Genomic DNA, 8,678 nt, shown 5'->3' on the forward strand with positions numbered 1-8,678 from the left:
CACTGGATCCTCAGAATGTTTTGAAAAGAACTAAAGGAATGAAAACAAATTTTGAGGTAGAAGGGAACAGATGAAACAGCTTCAGAAGTACATAAAAGGTAAAATAAAATAAAAAGTAAATGATAAGAATAAATAAAAAGAGACTTAGAAACAAAAAGAAACATAAATCAACATAAAACAAACTAATCAAATAAAAATAAAGAAACATAAAGCTAATAAATATAAAATTAAAAAAATCAAAAAAAGTAAAAGGAAAATTACAATAGTACTACTGATTGTTTCAACAGTGAAGCTTCATCCTTTTAGAATCTTAGAGTAAGTAATTTGAAATTTTAAATAAATAAGCTTACATTTATTTACCCTGGTCCTAGAACTATTCTCAGGCTATGACTGTGACTGTATTCATTGCTGGTCATAACTATTTATCAGATCTTTAATGTGAGCCAGCTTGTTGTAGAGATATTGGCATCTGAGTTTTTCTTCAAAATAATTCTGATTCATCTGTTTCATCTTCTGATATTCTAGTGAGATTTTTTTATTAATATCTTCATATTCTCTTGAATCTGGAGGAAACTGCTCCTTTTGTGAAGTTAGAAAAACAAATATTTTAGAAAAAGGCAGCAACTTTTCATGCAAGGCCTTATATTCCTCATAATCTACTCTAAATTCCTGCTCATAACGCTCACGTTGCTCAGAGGAAATTATAGTGACATAGCTAGTCAGATAATCTGGAAGCTCAGATGTTGAACAGCTCTTCCCAGTGGGAGTGCAAACCTTTGCAACTTCTTCACTTGAATTTGGTTTTGCACCTTCATCTTGTCTTTCACTTTCTGTCTGCTGTTTCTCCAAAATCTTAATACTGTACTCTTTGCTTTTTGTTTTATATTCTGTAAATTTGTATTTGAATTTCTCACCAGTCAGTGAATGCTGTTTCTCCATATGCTTCGGATACTTCATTGTAACCGAAATAGAGGTTAATGTTTGCAGAGAATGTTTACCCTGCTGGCACTCAAAAATTCTACTGCTTTGACTAAACCTGTCAACATGTGGGTCTTGAGTCTCACGTCCTTCTGTAATGCTAGAATAACTACACTTAGAATAGACAGGCTGAAGATAATTTGAAGTCGGAAGGTGGATGTTGGGCAATGATGGAGAGCTAAGACTGGTGGTAGATTCAGAGCATGGTGGGTGACCCATGGCAGATATTTCACTGGTGTTATTCAAACAATCACTTGATGCTGGCTGTTGTTTAGTTGTCAGGTGAGATATTCTAACTTTTCTCTTCTTTGCATAATCAATGTCAGCTGCATTGTAAAGCTGTTCCTGAGAAGGACAAAATATTTCATCTGTACTAGAATCTATAGAAAATTGTGGATGGTCGGTTCCAGTAACTTTGAAAAGTGGATGTACTTTTCTGGCAAGCACTAACTCCAATGCCTGCCTGTCTAGCTCATTGTACCCAGGCCAGTCTCTTTGGAGCTCTTTAAAAACACAATTCTTTAAAGAATATGAACGATCCCGAGTATTCAGATGAGCTACTTCCTGCAAAAGTTTTCCAAGGGAATCCTTGTCCTCTGCAGTCATGCCGTCTCTCTGAAGTCGAACAAGAAGTTCATGTTTCTTGTAGTCCTTCAGTGCTAATAAGTGAATCACCCTCTCCCGATAGGGTCGTGTATGAACACTATTGGGCACACGTGATTTACGGACTGTGTAAGCCAGGTTAACAGGAGCTGTTCTTTTTCTCTCAGGCACTGGATCTGGAATGACTTGAGGTGCTTTCCGAATTGGCATTCTTTTTGCTCTAGATGGTCTTATGTATTTCCATTTGTTGTAGGATTCCTTGTCTGCCTGGCTCTTTCTCACTTGCATCAACAGCTCAGAGTAGACTGCTGTACACTCCATCTCGTTTTCTTGCATCAGATGCAAGCAACTGGGCTGTAAAGGATAATAGCTGGAGACATCTTTTTGCATATGGTCTTGATTGTTGTCTTTTTTCACATTTGACAACTGAAAGTGAAACCTGTATCCATCAATAGGTGAATTGTCTGGGGGAATTTTCATAAGCTCTGGGAGTCCTTGGAACTGAAGATAAGACTGAGGCATTACTGTGTTTCCATGGTTGCCACAGGAATCAATTGCCTGAATGGCTGGCCTGGGAAGCTGCCTCTGTAGCACAAAGCCATGGGCTTGCCTTGGCTCTATACAGGCTGCCTCATCCACTGCCACTTCTCCTTCCTGAAGTACCACTTCCCCCACTTCTCCGCCTCCGGAAGCTTTCATATAGTCATATCTGTAAAGATCAAAGTTTACACAGTAAAATACTAATGTTGTAAAGTTAAAAAAAAAAAAAAGATGCATTTCTTTGGCTGAAAATGTTTCTCTTAGGCTGTTGTTTATAAAACTAAGAGACTTTTTGCCCATGTAACAAAAGCAAGAAGTGCCTGGTTGACATAGAACTTGGAGAGGTAAATGTGGTGGAAAGATCTAACCACTTTTCTATGTTCTTCCTTTCACGTTTTTCATTCCTCTTCAGGAGGAACTGTTAACCTTAAGTGGAAAATGCTGAATTATTCTCTGAGCTCAGTACATAATCTCTTCCCAGTAAACCCAAAATCAAATAGAAGTACTTAATGGGAGGATTAATAGAGGTCTCAAGCTTATGGAAACTAGAGAGGGCTTCCAAATAGTATAATTAACATTAATTTCTCCTTGTATTTACTCTGACATGCACGTGGACTGTTGAATCCTCCTTGGGATTGGAGCCTGCTCTATCAACAGATGATCTCACTTGATAGCTAAACATGCTATTTTGTATAAATAGTGGGTAAAAGCCAACAGTTTAGAGGTGCTCATTTTTCTTTCTCAACTAACCATTACCAGTGAGTAGCAGGACTTTCCAGCTCCTTAGCTTGCCCCTTCTGCCCATTATTCTGCTTCTTTGCATTTTCCTAAAGATGATCCTCAACAGATTACAGGATTACCCAGGTAAAGTTGCCCATGCTGAAAAAATCTTGCAGCCACTCATGCTAGAGATGTACAGTGGAATTACAGAATGTACACAGATTATAGGAAATTCCAACCAGTTCCAACAAATTTCACCCTAAAAAATATAAGGCACAATTCTCCCTCCTCAAGGTCTTCACATTCCTAGCCCATCTTATTCTCATATTTGTCAACCTTTACTGATGGCAGCATCTTTCACCTTATCACACAACTAGAAAACCTCAACGTCATCTTCTGCTACTCCCTCAAATATACTTCTCATTAATTTTTCTCCAAAACAATTATTCAGCCACCAAATATATCATTCATCCAATAGCTAGTTATCTAATATCTATCACATGCCAAACAGTACTCTAGATGCTTGGGAATATGGCAATGAACAAAACAGAAGCAAACAACAAAAATCCTTGTTCTCATACTGCTTACATTCTTATCAAGTCTTTCTGCATAACATTCAAATCCACCGCTTCCTCTCCCACACTACAGCCATTGTCCTAATTTAGGGTAAAAGTATCTTATCCAACATCATATCCTCTCTTCCTAACTTGATTTCTTGCCTGCCATCTTTTCTTCTTCTTTCTGTCTTCAAAATATCAACTATGATTCCAATCAACTTTACTCTAAAACAAGTCATAGTTCTCATTACTAAAATGATAAAATTAATGAAAAGGTACTCAGTATCACTAATTATCAGGGAAATGCAAATCAAATCACAATGAGCACCTCAGACCTATCAGAATAACTATCATCTAAAAGACAAGAGATAACAAGTGTTGGTCAAGATGTGTGGAACAATGAACATTCATCAACTGTTGGTGGGGCCATAAGTTGGTACAATTACAATGAAAGACAGTATGGAAGTTCCTTAATCAGTTAAAAATAAAACTACCATGTGATTCAGCAATCCCACTTCTGGGTATATAGTCAAAGGAAATGTGAATGAGATCTCAAAGATATATCTCCATTCCCTTGTCCATTGCAACATTGTTCACAAAAGCAAAAACATAGAAACAACTTAAATGTCCATTATTTGTTGAGCAAATGAGGGCATCATCAATACTCTCTACTTGTCTCATTCATATTAGGTTCAGCCCATTAAATTTCTACTCATCCATCCACAAGACCTTCCTCTACTCAAAACTAATACTTCCCTTCATGACAGTCCCAAAAAGCACAGTGGATCTATGAAAAACACCACACATCTTATCATTTATTACTCATGTGTCTGTCTCCTCTACTAGATCCTGATTCCATACCTGTGGCAACTACATTCTACACAAATTTGCATGATCCTTTCTTTTTGTCCCTAGTACCTCTCTCTAGAATTAGCAGGTGCAAAGTAGAAGGCACTCTCTAAAATATTGGTCAAAAGAATGAATAATAGTACCTTTGCTTTTCTCCTGGCAAAGATATATTACTGTCACACCAAGAGGTTAGATTAAGTCTGTTAATTACAGTGAGATGTTCTGTTCCTCTTTAAGAATTGTTTCATGTTCTTGTTAATGTCCCAGTATTTTTGTATTTTAAAAAGTGAAATCACTGTTGCAGGGAGAATGCAAAATACTTCAGAAAAACCAATTAACTACTGAAATATATTCAGCCATATAATGTTCTAATGTATGCACAAATGCTTTTTTTAAATTTTTCTTGGAGACCTCTAGTAGGCACAGAGAGTAGTAATATGTCCTTCACTATCTTTATGCAAATTCTGGAAGAATAAAATACTTCTAGGATAGTTCTATTCCCACAGGAAATAACAACAACAAAATATTACTTAGTAAGAGACTGGAAAGGGAAGCATAAATATCAAAATAGTACTAACAGACATAAAAGAAGACTTGAAAACATGAAGAAAGATTTCATGATTTCTGAAAAGATAACTGAATATTGTAAGGATGTCAAATATTTCCAAATTATTACATGCATCTACTAAAATCACAATAAAAACTTAAGCAGTATTATTTTCTTTAAATCTATCAAAATTATTATAAAATTCAACTGCAAGAAGAGTGAAAATAATTCCCACAAAGGAGCTGATAACATGAAGCTACAATAATACAGTAAGGAACTAGCATAACACTTTGAAAATGAGTAAAAGTGAACAGATATCTGAGATAGCCCAAGAATTTATTTAATAAATCATTTAAAAGACCATCAGTAATAAATATAGAAGGGTAGATCATTGCATGAACACTGCTTAGACAAGTTGTCAACATTTTAGGAAAAATATCAAATTGGAGTCTTCTTTCAAAACATTGTAAATTCCAATGTATCACAGAGTTAAAAAAAAAAATATATATATATATACCTGAAATACAACATTGTAAATTAACCATAGTTTAATAAAAATAGTTTTAAAATAATAATAAATAAATGTTCATATACACACAAAATAAAACCATAATATAACAAAAGAATTAGAAGTTAAACGTATTGGCAACAATAACATAGAAAAAAAATGAGCATAATTTATTGCATACACCATAATTGTCATGTTAAAGTACACTGAAATTCTATCTCATCAAGGTCAAAAATTGGTATCAAAGTAAAGAAAGCTTGAGAAATAAAACTAGATTTCTCTGGAGGCACACAGGACTGTATAATAATTGCAACCCAAGTAGGAATTCCGAAAAGTTATTTGTATAGGCTTTAAGAAAAAGATAATAGATCAAATTATTGAATACTATCCTAACTTATTAAGTAGGTAGCAGTAATAAATTATATCCTAAAAATTGACTTTCTCTTCCAGAGGTCCCAAGATGGTGGAGGAATATGATGGCGAGACCACTTTCTCCCCAACAAATTCATCAAAAGATCATTTGAATGTTGAGCAACTTCCACAAAATGACTTCTGAATGCTGGCAGAAGACACTAGGCACCCAGAAAGGCAGTCCAATCTCTTCAAGAGGAGGTAGGACAAAAACAGAGACAAAAAATTTAGTGAGAGAGACTCATCATGGGGAGGGAGTTGTGAGGAGGAAAAGTTTCCACACAGTAGGAAACCCTCTCACAGGTGTATATAGGGGGAATTTTGGAATCTTAGAGGGCAACATAACCAGGAGGAGGAAAAAAAAAAAAAAAGCACAGAATACACACCTAGCCACAACCACTAGGGGAGACAGAAAAGTGGCTCAGATGCTCATGTCCACCACCAGTGAGTGGGGACTGGGCAAGGAGGCGCACACTCAATCATCAGTCCTTAGGGTAAGGACCAGGCCTGAATTCCATGAGGACAATCTGAGGGAGTAATGTGAAACAGCAACACAAACCCTGGGATCACCAGAGAGACAGAAATAAAGGACCATTTCCACAAAAGGCTCTAAGGCCTCATGCTGACCCCTGGTGCACTCATAGAATAAAGGATTGAGCAAACTGGCTGCCATATAGGGCCCTACCTCCTGGAGGCAGAGAGGTAGTTGTTCAACAGCCAGAGCTAGAAGGCAAGGGACTGAAGCAATCTAAGCCCAAGAAACTGCATCTTCCACCAAACTGTGAACAGGCTCCCAGTTGCTAACCATATCTTCCTAGGATACCGGACAGTTGACATCTGCCAGGCATGTCAGAGCCTGAGATCAGCCCCCAGAAGAGACACATGGCACACCTGGGACTGTGTTCTCATGGCACACCCAGGAAACTGAGTGGCCAGGACCAGGGAGGTGAATAAGATGCATGGCCCACCTGGGACAGTGTGCTCGCCAAGCACCTGGTCCCTGAACTGTACAGAGCTGGGAAGGGCACAAAATGCACAGCCCATCTGGGTCTGTGCCCCTGTGAAGCACATGAGAACCTGAGTGCTTAGTCCTGGGAACTGCATGAAATGCAGGGCCCACTTGGGACAATGCCCCTGCAGAGTACCCTGGAGCCTGACCAGTGTAGACCTGGGAAGTACACACTGCATTGGGCTGTGGCAAACCCAGTGTGGTCCATCCACTGTGAACACTACCCACACATGCCAGTGGTATTTATTTGCAGTGTTCCTCCCTCCCCACAACACAACTAAACAAGTGAGTCTAAATAAGTCGCCATCTTCACCCCCTAGTGTCAGGGCAGAAACTAGAAACAGAAGAGACTTGCAAACAGAGGAAGCCAAAATAAACAAAGAAGGGGGAACTGCTCTGGAAGTGACAGATGCATCAGATAAAACCCTGCATTTAATACTGGAGATTGTGCATTTGAGGGGCACCTATAGACCTTGAGAACAAGTACAACCTGGAACAAGGGACTGTCTGACAATGAACTGACACAACACTGCCCACAACAGCTCCAGAGAAATTCCTAGATATATTTTTTTCTATTATCACATTAGTTTTTGTTAAAGTTAGTTCTTTATTACTCCTTTAACTTTTATTTTTATAGCCTAATATTACCTTTCAAAAAAACCGATTTGTAAAAACAAATTCTACATGTTTTAAAAATTGTTGTGATTGATTATGTTTTGTATTTTTTATATTGTATTTTTGAGAGTCTAACATTTATTCTAGGTTTTTAATCTCTGCTGCTTGATATTTCTTTATCAATCTTTTACCTCTAAGAATCTAATTTTCAGTATCAATTTTCCCTGAGGGATTTGATAACCAACTTGATTGTTCTCTCTTATTTTGACTCTCCCTTTTCTACTCCAGGTCACCTCTATCTCCTTTCTTCCTCTTCTCTTCTCTATATAACTCTGTGGATCTCTCTGGGTGTTCCTGGCTGTGGAGAATTGTTTTGCCAATAACCTAGTGGTTTTATCATCTAGGCTATATGGATGAAGAAGTCTTGAGGCTACTGTAGGAGGACTGAAAGCCAGAGGCAGGAGGCTTAACTACAAAACTTTAGAACATCAGAGAACTCCTGACTCCAAGTAACATTAATAGACAAGAGCTCACTCAAATGTCTCCACACCTACACTGAAACCAAGCTCCAACCAAGAGCCAACAAGTACAAGTGAAAGACACACCATGCTAATTCTCCAGCACAGGAACACAACCCTGAACATGAAAAGATGGGCTGCCCAAAGCCATGCCAAACCTATAGACACCCCCAAACTAACTACTTGACACATTACTGCACTCCAGAGAGAATACATCCAGCTCCATCCACCAGAACGCAGATACAAGCTTCCCCAACCAGAAATCCCTGACAAGCCATTAGTCCAACCCCACCCACAGGGAGCAGACTCCACAATTAAGGGGGACCATGAACTTCCAGCCCGCAGAAACGGAACCCCAAACACAGCAATCCAAACAAAATGAAAAGACAAAGAAATATTCAGCAGGTGAAGGAACATGATAAAAACCCACCAAACCAAACAAAAGAGGAGGAGATAGTGAGTATACCTGGAAAAGAATTCGGAATAATGATAGTAAAGATAATTCAAAATCTTGAAAGCAAAATGGGGTTACAGATAAATAGACAAGAGACAAGGATTGAGAAGATGCAAGAATATTTAGCAAGGACCTAGAAGAAATAATGAAGAGTCAATCAATAATGAATAATGCAATAACTGAGATCAAAAGCACTCTGGGGGAACCAACAGTAGAATAACTGAGACAGAAGAGAGGAAAAGTGAGGTGGAAGAGAATGATGGAAATAAGTGAAATAGAGAGGAAAAAATAATTAAAAGAAATGAAGACAACCTCATAGACTTCTGGGAAAATGTTAAACACCACAACATTTGAATCATAGGTGTCCCA

The 8,678-nt window shown here is 37.9% G+C and overlaps 1 pseudogene; it reads right to left on the reverse strand.

Annotated features, from left to right (window-relative positions):
• Positions 1-402: 402 nt before the first annotated feature.
• LOC102185544 lies at positions 403-2,280 on the reverse strand (annotated as a pseudogene).
• Positions 2,281-8,678: the final 6,398 nt, after the last annotated feature.

Source organism: Capra hircus, assembly GCF_001704415.2.
Source record: "Capra hircus breed San Clemente chromosome X unlocalized genomic scaffold, ASM170441v1, whole genome shotgun sequence".
NCBI classification, from domain to species: domain Eukaryota; kingdom Metazoa; phylum Chordata; class Mammalia; order Artiodactyla; family Bovidae; genus Capra; species Capra hircus.